This window comes from Bos indicus x Bos taurus, chromosome 10 (genome assembly GCF_003369695.1).
Source record: "Bos indicus x Bos taurus breed Angus x Brahman F1 hybrid chromosome 10, Bos_hybrid_MaternalHap_v2.0, whole genome shotgun sequence".
NCBI classification, from domain to species: Eukaryota; Metazoa; Chordata; class Mammalia; order Artiodactyla; family Bovidae; genus Bos; species Bos indicus x Bos taurus.
The window spans coordinates 76,819,816-76,834,762 of NC_040085.1; the positions used below are offsets into that span (position 1 = coordinate 76,819,816).

Consider the following 14,947-nt stretch of genomic DNA (forward strand, 5'->3'; position numbering starts at 1 on the left):
AGAAATCCCAGGGCTGACCTTCAGAATGGACTGGTTGGATCTCCTTGCAGTCCAAGGGACTCTCAAGAGTCTTCTCCAACACCACAGTTCAAAAGCATCAATTCTTCGGCGCTCAGCCTTCTTCACAGTCCAACTCTCACCTCCATACATGACCACAGGAAAAACCATAGTCTTGACTAGACGAACCTTTGTTGGCAAAGTAATATCTCTGCTTTTCAATATGCTATCTAGGTTGGTCATAATTTTCCTTCCAAGGAATAAGCATCTTTTAATTTCATGGTTGCAGTCACCATCTGCAGTGATTCTGGAGCCCAAAAAAATATAGTCTAACACTGTTTCCCCATCTATTTCCCATGAAGTGATGGGACCGGATGCCATGATCTTCGTTTCCTGAATGTTGAGCTTGAAGCCAACTTTTTCACTCTCCACTTTAACCTTCATCAAGAGGCTTTTTAATTCCTGTTCACTTTCTGCCATAAGGGTAGTGTCATCTGCATACTGAAGTTATTGATATTTCTTCCAGCAATCTTGATCCTCATGTTACTAAGGACTAAATGATTTATATAAGTCACATAACTTGAAAGTGGCTGAGCTGGGATGAACCCAGATCGTCTGTCTTTAGTGCCTGAGCCACTATGTTGAATTGTTCTTCCCTGTTTTCTCTAAGTGTTTATGCCTCTTTCCTCACATATTGTGGTGGTAGGATGTGTTCTTATTTTAGTTTAAAACAACATGCTTTTGGTTATCAGGAGTCCTTTATAAAGTAGCAGTTTTGGTTGGTTTGACATCTTCGCAATTATCAAAACTCTTTCATTTACTATTGTTTTAATGATACTTAGAAATTGTTTTCATTTTAACAGCTAAAAGGAAAAACTTACTTTGTTTTCAGATTGGCAGTTCAGTCTAAACAGATTCTAACAGTCCTCTGAGAACTCTGGTGTTTAGATATTTCTCCTACTGATTTGTGCAGAACAGCATCTCAAGTTGTCATGTGGTGTAACTGCAAGGGCACAGGGTACAGATAGCAACAAAACAACCCGTTTACACTTGAGGTCAGATAGCAGAGAGAGTAAATGAATGAGAAAGCGTGAGGGCACATTAACTGATCTTTCATGTATAGTTTTGCCCCTAAAAAACTTGCAATAAATGTCAAAAAAGTCTTATTGTTATAAGTGGTTAACATCTCCATGTTAAAAACAAAACTATCAATTTCATGTCCTGTAATACTACAGTGGAGAACTGTTTATTATATGTTGGTCTGCCAGCACTTATGGGCTTGGGTGGTGTGCTTTACGAAGCCAACTGAATGATATGTCTAGACAGAACCAAATGTATAATTGTGTAAAATCACAGCTCAGAAATGATGGCTGAAAAGCTTTAATAATTATTGGTGACTCTGTGCCATTTTAGATCATTCTGTATCCTTATTTTCTTGGTGTATTGCAGAAGAATTAAAGTTTATTTTTAGACAAAACAAATGTTTACAAAGTGGTATGATACAAATCCAGTTTTTTAACTGAAATGTATTTTCCATGCAAATATATTTTGCTTGATCTGGAGAATTGGATAAACCCAAGTAAGAATTACACTTCAAGCATTAAATTTGGATAGAAACTTTTTGAAACCAACTTAATAGTACAAAGCTGCCACTTTTCAAAAACCATATTTCTTTTATTTAAAAAATTGTTTTGGGCTTCCCTGGTAGTCTAGAGGTTAAGAATCCCCCTGCCAACGCAGGGGACATGGGTTCGAGCCCTGGTCCAGGAAGATCCCACATGCTGTGGAGCAACTAAGCCCGTGTACTACAGCTATTGAGCCTATGCTCTAGAGCCCACAAGCTGCAACTGCTGGGCCCCCGTGCCTGCAGCTATGGAAGCCCGCATGCCTAGAGCCCATGATCCACAAGAGAAGCCACAGCTCATGGCTTCTGAGCTTCCGAGCAATGCATGAGCTCATTGCAGTGGCTCATGCACTGCAGTGAAGAGTAGCCTCTGCTTGCCACAACTAGAGAAAGCCTGCATGCAGCAGCATAGACCCAGCACAGCCAAAAATAAACTAAATAAAAATAAATATAGAAAAGGTTTTTATTTTTGGATTTTTAATACAATTGTGTTTTATTTAAAGACTTTCTAAAATTGTCTATTGGCGTGTAGTTGATATACAGCATTGCATTAGTTTCAGGTGGACAGCAAAGTGATTCAGTTACACACACACACTCTCACACACACACACACATGTATTCTTTTCAGATTCTTTCCCCATATGGGTTATTACAGAATATTGAGTAGAATTCTCTATGCTATATAGTAGATCTGTTTTATATATAGTATCGATAGCATGTATATGTTAATCCTAAACTCTTAATTTATCCTTCTGCCCAAATCCATATTTCTTTTAAACTAAGACTTCTTGGCATTCTGAAAGCTTTATTTTAAAAAAGCTCAAACTGCCCTGTCATCTATCTAATTTGTATTTTCTGTCTTTTTCCTCAAGCAGTTTGTTAGGCAGTACTCTCCTCCAGCTACCTAACCCTTAGTTCTGTTTTTATTTTTAATTAATTAATTTATTGGCTACTTGGCATGTGGGATGTTAGTTCCATACCAGAGATTGAACCTGTGCCCCCAGCACTGGAAGCATAGAGTCCTAACCACTGAACCACCAGGGAAATCCCCCCTAATTTTTGACAGGAAAGAAATCTCCTCTTCCTCTGTTGAGCTGTCTCCTCCAAAACAGGCCATTGTGTATATACTGCAGTGAACATTTTATTAGTGAGTTTCACGAGTTCTTTACATAGCCTGGATATCAGTCCTCTTTGTTTTAGATTTATATTTTGCACTGATTTCTCCTCAGTTTTTTTAAAACAGTGTCACCTCATAATCAGAAGTTAAAGGTTCGTCTAGTCAAGGCTATGGTTCTTCCCGTGGTCATGTATGGATGTGAGAGTTGGACTGTGAAGAAGGCTGAGCGCCGAAGAATTGATGCTTTTGAACTGTGATGTTGGAGAAGACTCTTGAGAGTCCCTTGGACTGCAAGGAGATCCAACCAGTCCATTCTGAAGGAGATCAGCCCTGGGATTTCTTTGGAAGGAATGATGCTAAAGCTGCAACTCCAGTACTTTGGCCACCTCCTGCGAAGAGTTGACTCACTGGAAAAGACTCTGATGCTGGGAGGGATTGGGGGCAGGAGGAGAAGGGGACGACAGAGGATGAGATGGCTGGATGGCATCACTGACTCGATGGACGTGAGTCTGAGTGAACTCCGGGAGTTGGAGATGGACAGGGAGGCCTGGCGTGCTGCGATTCATGGGTTCGCAAAGAGTCAGACACAACTGAGCGACTGATCTGATCTGATCTGATCCATTTTTTTCTTTTATGGTTATTACAGATTTCAGTGTCTTAGAAAGCCTTTCCCTACTGTCCACTCTTGAAAATATTCTCCTATGTTTTCTTCTGAAAACTGTGATCCATCTTGAATTAATTTGTCCACATGCTGTATTATTGACATTCAATCTTTAAAAGATACTACCTCCATTTTTTAAACGAAGAATTTGGCACTCCAGATACTATATATAATAGTAATCATGAGTTAGAATTTTGGAATATTTTGAATAGGATCATGGTGGAGCTAGGTTACAGCATTTTGGTCAAAACCCTTTTTGTGATGCATCACAACTGTTGTTTAAAAAAATATTGAAAAATGAACAGTTCTTTTGGTAACTGGGTTTATCCTCATAATGAAACCAGTATTGTTAAATGCAGATTAAGACTGAAACCTTGGCATGCATTTATTTTATCAGATAGAGATGTTGTGTTTATGTATAAGTGTTCTATGAAGCTGGCCCAGTGAGATTTGCTTGTTGAGTCAAGATATTTTATCATATTGCGACAAGAAAGAGTGAAACTGGTTTAACTGTTTGCGCTGCTGCTGCTAAGTCACATCAGTCGTGTCCTACTCTGTGCGACCCCACAGACAGCAGCCCACCAGGCTCCTCTGTCCCTGGGATTCTCCAGGTAAGAATACTGGAGTGGGCTGCTATTTCCTTCTCCAGGTTTAACTGTTTAACTTGGCCTAATTAATTGGCTTTCGAAGAGACCGTATGGGGCTGAAAATTGCTGTCAGTTCTCCCAGGGTCATCTCTCTTCTTAGTATTTAAAATTTCTTCTGACATTTCAGTAATGTCATCAATGCCAGCATCTAAGTCCAAAGGAGAGTCTCAAGAATTGATATTTTGTTGGTGTATATCAAATTGGCCAGAAAGTTTATTCAGGGTTTTTAGTAAGATGGTACAAAAACCTGAATGGATCAACTTTTTGGCCTACTCAATATTTTGTGTGTTTGCTGTGTTAGCATGCCACAAGCGTTGTATTTCTCAGAACAGTCTCATTTTAAAGAGGAAGTTAAGAAAGATTTTCATGGCCACAGACTTGGGAGTGTTATGTAGGGAAATACACTGAGGTGCTCTGGTAAATTTTCTGAATGGTGGTTTCTCATAAGTCCTTAACAAGTGTCTCGAGTCCAAATAGGTAACAGGACCATATACTGGTAACTCAGTCCTGAGATGTGTGTGGAATCCTTTGAGGGAGAGGAGGGGCTCTATGCATTGGCTGTATGTCCAAGGTACTGTGCTGTGGGGGTGTTCAAAGATGAGCAGGATGGGAAGAAGCAAATGTTACTCTAAGGGGAGCTCCATTCAGTTCCTGGGCTGCTGCCCATCAGTATGTACAATCAAACTCATTTTAAACTTCCTGTTTATTGGGAGAAGGGAGGCTGCCCCTTTGTTTTTAGCTGAACAAGTGAACACAGTGAGGACTATTGAGAGACATCACTTGAGGATACAGAGATTCCATCGCAAGGCTAATGTTGCCCTGCTGCAGATGGGCTTGTGTCTATGTAAATGGCGGAGGAAACGGGCCAGGTTCATAGTACCCTTTCAGAGTGGCCTTCTCATTAAGGAAACATTAGCTTCAGTTGATAGCTCTCAAAGAAACTAGGACAATTCCCAGGCTGTACTTTATTTGTATAGATAAACAACAGGCATTAAGAGAACCATGATGAAAGCCACACGAATAAAACTCAACTGTGTTCTAATTGTGTCCTCTTGGCAAGATGATGTTTTTTTAATCCAAGCATGGTGCCTAAAGTAATTTGTAGGTATGATGGGCTAAATTAAATGGTTTTTCTTAAAAAGTAATTGTTTGCTACTTTTTGGATTAACATGGGTGTTTATAGTCTAAAGCATATTGACTGGTTGGTTTTTATGAACTCCTTCATATCATGTAGAGGAGCCCAATTTAATGGCCTTAGTTATTTGTTCTTTCAATATATTTTGATGCCAGTTTTCTCTGTCATATTTATTCTCTTCATTTTGATCACTGTAGTTATGCTGTGTGAATGCTTTTGACCTATTAAGTATTAGTATATGTAGTAGTGATTTGGTTTGGGATATAAGTCAAACTAGCTTGGTCTTATAGGCAAGATTTCAGAAAATTTCTACTGAAAAATTTTCTGTTTGAAACAACACTTAACTGTCATGTGAAATCAACCATTCCAGTCATCACCAACTTACTGTCCTTACTTATGTCAACACTGATTACTATTGGTGGGGTGCCGGGGTCCAGCCCCGGTGGATCCAGGGAATTCGAAGCAGGGACGGCGTCGGCGAGGATCAGGAAACAACTGCTTAATTAAACTTTAATTAAGGATATGAAGAGTAATAGAATAAGGATAGCTCAGTGAGGAAATTCAGTGGAGAAAAGAGGCTGAAATAAGGATAGCTCAGTGAGGAAATTCAGTGGAGAAAAGAGGCTGAATAATTCAGCCAGAAGGTGAGAGAAAGAACGACATGGTGAGACCAAGTTTCAGTGAACAAGGCCCGCACTTTATTTTCCAAAGTAGTTTTTATACTTTAAGTTATGCATAGAGGATAATGGGGGAAGGGGTAGAGTCCTGCAGTAAGCCAGGCTTTCTTCCTGCAAACTTATCATATGCAAAAGTTTAGGTGATTTGCATCATCTTCTGGCCCAGAGGCCTGTTAACATTTTAAGACCCTTTCTTCAGAAAACTTATTTTTCTCTAAAGGTGATTGGTCAGGAGCCACCCTCCAAAAGCATTAGATAAAGTTGCATTCCTACAGAGCAAGGGTGTGGTGGGCTATAACAAGAAAAAGAATTAATTCAAGGGTCCCAGGTTACAAACATTAAAGCTACTATTTACACCAATTATATTAATCAATACACTGCCAGGGACACAGCAGGTAAGGGATATGGAGACTTAGCAACAAACATTGGCCCAACAAGTGAAAAACCTTTCACCAATACAATTTCTAATCAATCTTTTAACTGCTCAAAGGAATCTGTATTTAGACAGTTTAGAACATCTCATGCTTCTCACAGTTGGGAGGCTCTGAGCAATCACATGTGGCCAGAAAAACCTATTCAGGCAGGCTAGAGGACTTCCAAAGGAGTTTGTAGGTTGAAACACTGTCACACCCAGGAATTATTAACTGGAGCTGTAAGCTAACTCTTTTTTCAGAGAGGTAGTGGGGGACAGCCCCCTGTAAAGTCAGAGGTGTAGGTGAAAGCACAAAGCAGAAAGTAGGCAGACTCTGGTTTTGGGGGTAAATGCTCGAGAATTTCCAGGGGGACTCCTGAGGCTCGATCCCGCCTTTGCATATGCTGAGCCTCCTTCCTCATGACCTTTGTCATGGGTGGCGCTCCTCACGCTGGCTCCCAGCAGTGATAGAATTCCAGTTGAGCTATTCCAGATCCTGAAAGATGATGCTGTGGAAAGTGCTGCACTCAATATGCAATATGCCGGCTCCCGGCAGTGGGGGATTCTTTGAGTCAAAATTTTGTGTAGATATTTACAGGTATCCCATCAGATGCTAACCCACTCCATACTCTTGCCTGGAAAATCCCGTGGACGGAGCCTGGTAGGCTGCAGTCCATGGGGTCGCTAAGAGTCCGACACGACTTCACTTTCACTTTTCACTTTCATGCATTGGAGAAGGAAATGGCAACCTACTCCGGTGTTCTTGCCTGGAGAATCCCAGGGACAGGGGAGCCTGGTGGGCTCCCGTCTTTGGGGTCGCACAGAGTTGGACACGACTGAAGTGACTTAGCAGCAGCAGCAGCAGATACTGCCTTGTCCAAGTGTGTGTTGACTTATTCACAGGTAAAGGACTCTTGTCTTTGTAGATAGCAGGTTGTTTGAATCAAGTAATAATTTGCTTAGCTATTTATACATTAATTATGTTTAGAAAGAAATCCAAGGAGAAGCATTAATCATTCACTATTTGTTTGATCAGGCAATGGCATTGACATTCTTATTGTGTAATCATAAAATAGCTAATTTTGTTATATTCGATGCCAAGAACAGATGTACTTGTTAGAATAAACAGTATGCAAGGCCCAAATATAAGTGCATTATTTAGAAGCACATTAAAATCTTTGTATTTTTTGTGATTTAAAAGAGTAATTGCAGTTTGCAGTGTGTCAAATTTTCAAAATAAAATATGTGATGACTGCCACAGTGCAAAAACTGAAGAAGAAGCAAAACTTGGCCCATAAGTTTTCAAGTGTAATGTGTTATTTTGAAAGAGGTGTTTTCGTGTGTAGAGATTCAGTGCATTAACTCTAGAACCAGACTGTCTGGCTTTAGACCTTATCTCTACTACTTGCCAGCTTTGTGATGTTGGGCAAGTTTAGTTTCCTCTTTAGTAAAGTGGTAATAATCGTGATAATGGCATGTGTCTCATAGGATTGTCAGGAGGATGATATAAGCTAATAGAAATTAAGCGCTTAGAACAGTGCCTGACACATAGTAAGGACAAATAAATAGGACTATAAAGACTGAAACAGGTGGATGCGTATGTTACAGAGGCTTCTCCTATACTCACTTCTAATTCTTTTAAAAAATAATTATTAAAAGATGATTTTCTGATCAGTCAAATGATATTTGTAGGGTGGCTTTCATGGTAAATATTATTTTAGAATTTGCAGGCCATATAAAAGGAATAAAAGGCCTGGACCCACTCTGAAAGCTTGTACCCTATTTAAATAGGTACCCAAATACAGATATATACAAATGAAATTGTAATACAGCAACACGTAAATGAAAAGATATGAATCTTTTTCCAATGAAAACAGGGGCAATGAAGAAGTATAAAAGGTGGATTTGGGTCTTGGAGGACAGGAACTCTAAAATTCTATCTTGAATAGTCTCAGCTTTGTGACTCTGAGAAACAAAAATCAAACACCTCATTGTATTCATTGTTCTCTTGCAGAGCTGCTCATTGGTTTTAGTCGAGTCCCCCTGTTTTTGTGTAAACATTTCCCTGATTTTCATTGGTAGCACTTGGTACTCCATAGTGAAAACCTGGCACTACAGCCTAGAGTGCTGGCTCTTCAGGTCTTTCCCCATTTTCAGGCCCTTGTGGAATGCTCTGGAATGCCCATCTCTCTCACCCCAGCCTCCCTGTGACCTTACCCCAGGCTTCAAAGTCTCAGCTCCAAGATACCTCTTCTAGCCACCTGAACTGGGTCCCAGGTTCCCCAGCTTCAGCCTTCAGTTCAGTTCAGTCGCTCAGTCGTGTCCGACTCTTTGCGACCCCATGAATCGCAGCATGCCAGGCCTCCCTGTCCATCACCCACTCCCGGAGTTCACCCAAACTCTTGTCCATCGAGTCGGTGATGCCATCCAGCCATCTCATCCTTTGTTGTCCCCTTCTCCTCCTGCCCCCAATCCCTCCCAGCATCAGGGTCTTTTCCAATGTGTCAACTCTTCGCATCAGGTGGCCAAAGTATTGGAGTTTCAGCTTTAGCATCAGTCTTTCCAAAGAAATCCCAGGGCTGATCTCCTTCAGAATGGACTGGTTGGATCTCCTTGCAGTCCAAGGGACTCTCAAGAGTCTTCTCCAACACCACAGTTCAAAAGCATCAATTTTTCGGCACTCAGCTTTCTTCACAGTCCAGCTCACATCCATACATGACCACTGGAGAAACCATAGCCTTGACTAGACAGACCTTTGTTGGCAAAGTAATTTCTCTGCTTTTGAATATGTTATCTAGGTTGGTCATAACTTTCCTTCCAAGGAGTAAGCGTCTTTTAATTTCATGGCTGCAGTCACCATCTGCAGTGATTTTTGAGCCCCACAAAAATAAAGTCTGACACTGTTTCCCCATCTATTTCCCATGAAGTGATGGGACCAGATGCTATGATCTTCGTTTTCTGAACGTTGAGCTTTAAGCCAACTTTTTCACTCTCCTCTTTCACTTTCATCAAGAGGCTCTGGAGTTCCTCTTCATTTTCTGCCATAAGGGTGGTGTCATCTGCATATCTGAGGTTATTGATATTTCTCCCGGCAGTCTTGATTCTAGCTTGTGCTTCTTCCAGCCCAGTGTTTTTCATGATGTGCTCTGCATATAAGTTAAATAAGCAAGGTGACAATATACAGTCTTGATGTACTCCTTTTCCTATTTGGAACCAGTCTGTTGTTCCATGTCCAGTTCTAACTGTTGCTTCCTGACCTGCATATAGGTTTCTCAAGAATCAGGTCAGGTGGTCTGGTATTCCCATCTCTTTCAGAATTTTCCACAGTTTATTGTGATCCACACAGTCAAAGGCTTTGGCATAGTCAATAAAGTAGAAATAGATGTTTTTCTGGAACTCTCTTGCTTTTTCCATGATCCAGCGGATGTTGGCAATTTGATCTCTGGTTCCTTTGCCTTTTCTAAAACCAGCTTGAACATCTGGAAGTTCATGGTTCACGTATTGCTGAAGCCTGGCTTGGAGAATTTTGAGCATTACTTTACTAGCGTGTGAGATGAGTGCAATTGTGCGGTAGTTTGAGCATTCTTTGGCATTGCCTTTCTTTGGGATAGGAATGAAAACGGACAGCTTTAGTGCTTAGCTATTAATCTGGTAGGCACTCAATCTATGTGAAATCTCTTTACAAACTGTGAAGTATAGGGCAGACAGAGGGAGCACCTTTGCTGTCTTTCTCTTGCATCATTTTTTACCTGTTCTGTTTCTCCTGTCTTTCCTCTGTGCACACCCCTCCACGTTAACTGAGAGCTCCAAGAAGTGAAAAGTTTTAGTGAATCTATCTTAGCCTGTGAAATAAACGACAACAGTGCAACAAAAACAAAGCAGGGCAGCAGGGAGCTGTGATGAATGAGCGCGTGAACTGAAGGACACTCTGCCAGGGGTGGGTAACATGGGCGTGGGGTAACGTGGTTCTCACAAGAGGCCCTGTGGTCAGTGCAGGCAGAGAAGCCAGGAGGACTTCAGTGTAGGTCTGGACTGGGCACTGGTCATCTTTCTGAACCCCTTTGACCGTCCACATTCTCATGTGAAAAATGAGGAAGGCAATGTTGCTGCTGTTGCTAAGTCGCTTCAGTCGTGTCTGACTCTGTGCGACCCCATAGACGGCAGCCCACCAGGCTCCCCCTGTCCCTGGAATTCTCCAGGCAAGAACACTGGAGTGGGTTGCCATTTCCTTCTCCAATGCATGAAAGTGAAAAGTGAAAGTGAAGTTGCTCAGTCGTGTCTGACTCTCAGCGACCCCATGGACTGCAGCCCACCAGGCTCCTGCATCCATGGGATTTTCCAGGCAAGAGTACTGGAGTGGGGTGCCATTGCCTTCTCCGGAAGGCAGTGTTACTGTACACTTTATGGGGTGATGTTTATGAGGGCAGATGAAGAGATGCTTGTGGAAAACGTGTCATGTGAGTTTTAAGGTACTTACTGGTTGGTGTTTCCAATAAAAACAAACGTCAGGGGGAACTTTGGACCACATATTAGATATGTTCATGCGTCACGCCTAGGTATGGCCAGGAGGCTGATGCAGTTGGCAGGTGGGCGCTGAAGCTGAGGGGGAACCTGGCTGATTTGACAGCTTCAAGGTCTGGGGGCAACAGCCTGGGTGCCTGATAGGCCCCTGCCAGCATGAGCTTAATGAAGTGATGCCTGAGTCTTTGTAAGCACTAGGGTCTTCAGATTGGGGCAGGGAAATTAAAAGATGAAATCGGTGAGGTAACATTACTTCACTTCTGTGGGAAGTTTACCTTGGGGAGCTTTCTGGGTGGGGCCTTCCATGACTGCATTTGTGATGAACCTTTGAACTATATATATTAAACCAGATGAGTTACCAAATTATGGACACCCCGCTACTCTCTTTTTGTCTCTGCCCTGGAAGTTTACAGTAGATTCTGATAGGTAAGGGTTAATAGAAGGAGGAAGCCACGTGTGCAGCAATAGCTTCCTAGAGTGACTTCAGGATTTTGAATCTGGGCAACTAGACTTTGAATTTTCCGACTGCTGAGAATCTTTGACACTTTAGCTGCCTCCAAACTAGTCGTGGGCTTTCAGGTGACTGTGGAATTGGAGACATGGCAGGAAGTCTCTTGCTGAAAGTTTACTTACATACCCCAAGCGAAAAAAGTACACATCTCTGATATTAACTCCAAATGAAAAAAGTACACGTCTCTGATATTAACTCAGTCAGGTTCTCCAAACACTTGCAAGAGATAAGTTGTATATAAACAAAAGAAGAAGGGACCCAGGAGGTGACTGGTGGGTCTGCTTGTACATCATAGACATTTACATTAGAGGCTGTGTTCTCATGGCCTTAGTTAAATTACATAACTTTTTGGGCCTTTAAGTTCGCATCTATAAAATAAAGCTGTTGGGGTAGTGGCCTGTTGTCATTCCCCAGCTGTGAGTATTGTATTTTCTTAAAATAAATTTACTGATTTGTTTACTTGGCTGTGCTGGGTCTTCGTTGCTTTGTGCGGGCTTTCTCTAGCTGTGCGGAGTGGGGGGTACTTTCTGGTGGCGGTGTGTGGCTTTCCCACCACTGCAGCTCCTCTTGTTGTGGACTACGGGCTCTAGGGTGCATGGACTCAGTAGTCGTGGCCTGTGGGCTCCACAGGATCAGTACTTGTGGCACATGAGCTTAGTTGCTCCACAGCATATAGGATCTTCCTGGTCCAGGGGTTGAACCCATGTCTCTTGCATTGGCAGGTGGGTTCCTATTCACTGTCCCACTAGGGAAGTCCAGGTTATATAGAGTTCTAAATTTGTGGGTCTTCACTACATACATGATATTTGAAGCTTTGAGTCGGGATGAGATCAACTGTTGGCTGAATTTAGATACAAAAGGGAGGAGGGGTGGAGACCAAGCCTGAGATCCAACATTTGCACCTGGATGGAAGAGGGGAAATAGGAGAGACACCGTGGCCTGTTGCCCTTGGCCTCCACTGAGCAAGTCTTTGTCTGTGCACTGCTCTTCCTTTCAGTTCAGAGGCAGTTTGTGTTGTGTGAATTTATTCCGCATCTACATATAATACATCAGGGTTAATAAATGGCTTTTGAAACGTAATGCTCATTCTCTCAAGGTGCTGAGAGATGAGAGCTCTCTTTGGTGACCTCTGCTTCCCTGCTTCCTTCTGCTGCCAAGTTCATGGTTGTCTGCAACGCCAACACCTTCAAATGGCAGCCACCCTCTAGACCCCCACGTTCTTCGGGGTAGGCTGGTCGTGTTGAATGTTGATCATGAATCAGTTTTGTTTAAAACAAGAACCTGTTTTTGTCTATGGTACTTGGTATTGTAATTGCATAATTAAAATGTTATGTAATCTGATTAAATGTGAGCATTATTTTTCTATAGAAATATGCTAAATACTTTGGAAAGCCTCCAAAGGCAAGTCTCCAAGAGGAATGTTGTTAAGTTAGATATGGTCATGGCAATCTAAAGGATTGCAGGAATAATTAAACTTCTATAAAGATTTTTTAGCTTGAGTCTTGAGAGTCTTTGAGTTTGTACTCCACTCTAATAAAAAAGGGTAATTGGAAGTTGAGGATGATGGTTTGTTTTTTTGGGGGGGATTGTGGTTTGTGTGAGAATGATAGCCTAACCGTCAATCTGGAGACTGTTCATGAAAAAGACATTGACCCTCCATCAGGAAGTTGATAAAAGAAAATGCATCATATTAATGTCAAATGAAATGGCCGAGGTGGGGTATGTGTGTGTTTATGGGCTGCTGCTTAAATCAGCCTTGTTAATTTCTAAACCAATTATTAACCTATTACTGTGGTTAAGTGGGGTTTTACTGCATGAACTTTATAAACGTCAGTTTTACAGTATGTGCCAAAAAATTTCAAACTGGTTATGTCCTACTGTCTAGGACTTGATTCCACAAAGAACAGTTTTATAAAAATTTCAAGAATATTTATTGCTTTAGTATTTATAACATAAAAATTTGGTGCAGTCTACATGTCATATAGTGAAAAAGTGGTTAAATTGTGACATGTACACGTAGAAGACTATCATACTGTGATTAGGCATCCGAGTTTTGAAGAACATAAAATGACAGAGAGATTTGCACAGAATAATGTTAAATTACAGAGGACAGAAAGCACTTTACATAATATCTCAATTTTAAAAGCTATTCAATACTAGCAGTTTATCTCTGGGTGATAGGATTGTGGGTGACTTTGAGTTTATATTTTATACTTATTTTGAATTTTGTAATTTTCTACTTAAAGGGGTGTAATTCTTGTAATTGCATAATAACTTTATTACAGTAATGGATGACTTGAAACTTTATAAAGAGGTCTTTTGAATTTGCTGCTGTTGAGAGTTAGTGCTTCATAGAATGACTTACTAAGGACAGAACATGAATGAGAACAGTAAAAACTATTTTTAGTCTTTAAAATAATAATTATTTGCAATTAAGAACTTAACAAGTAAAATTGCTTTTCTTTCTAAAATTAATTACATGCAAAGTGTATATACATAAATAAAATTACTATTCATTTGTATAATAAAGATTATAATATATTAATACTTATAGAAAGAAAGCCACTTTGATCTTCATAATTACTGTTAATCTTTCATAATAATCTGTATAATAACCAAGATAGTAAAACAAAATAGAATTTTCCTCATTTTGAAAATAAATGGTCTCGGAAATGGTTGTTTCCCTGGCCCCAAATTACATGGTTGGTAATGGTAGATTTTGAACCCAGATTTTCTGATTGTGAATCTCTTGGTCTTTCTGCGCCTGAAACTGCTTCCTAGTCTTTTCTCAGTTAAGTTACATACGGAAAGGGGTTGTAGGGGTGGTGGGAATCTGGCTTGAAAGTCCTGCTTGTTGGTAGAAGGTTAGATAAACTGGGTGAGGTATAGGTTTCTCTTTGAAACAGGAACTTGAATGCAGACATGCTATCACAGAGAACCTAGAACTGTGTTTTCCCAAATGGGTGTGTATGTTGGAGTGCAGGAAGTAAATATTAGAACTGTTAATAAACTATTGGGGCCTCCCAGGTGGCTCAGTGGTAAAGAATCCGCCTGCCAAAGCACACTGGGTTGTGAAGATCCCTTAGAGTAGGAAATGACAACCTGCTCCAGTGTTTTTGCTGGGATAATCCCATGGACACAGGAGCCTGGCAGGCTACAGTCTGTGGGTTTGCAAAGAGTCAGATGTGACTGAGACAACTGCGCATGTAAGCATGCATGTTAATAAGCTATGAAGAAATAAACTGAAATTTACTAATATTAAACATTGGGGTTGAAACTAGGGCCCTTGCCTGGGGTCCTGGGTCTGAGTATGTGTCCCACTAAGAACCCAGCCCTCCTGGGGATTGTGGGAGCCTTCCACAGCCCAGAACGTGGGGCGGGGCTGTCACACCTGTTTGCTTTCCCCCTATTGTGACATTCTGTGTTTACTTAGTAGACTTACAGATTAGGTTAACTAGTTTTAATTAAAGCAGCAGCTACAAATTTGACCTGCCTCTTGAGAAATCTGTATGCAGGTCAGGAAGCAACAGTTAGAACTGGACATGGAACAACAGACTGGTTCCAAATAGGAAAAGGAGTATGTCAAGGCTGTATATTGTCATCCTGCTTATTTAACTTATATGCAGAGTACATCATGAGAAACGC

General features: G+C 41.1%; 1 protein-coding gene across 8 annotated transcripts in view; it reads left to right on the plus strand.

The window, feature by feature from the left end:
- SIPA1L1 (signal induced proliferation associated 1 like 1) overlaps positions 1–14,947 on the plus strand; it is a 520,426-nt gene that overhangs the window by 258,580 nt on the left and 246,899 nt on the right. The window lies entirely within an intron of this gene.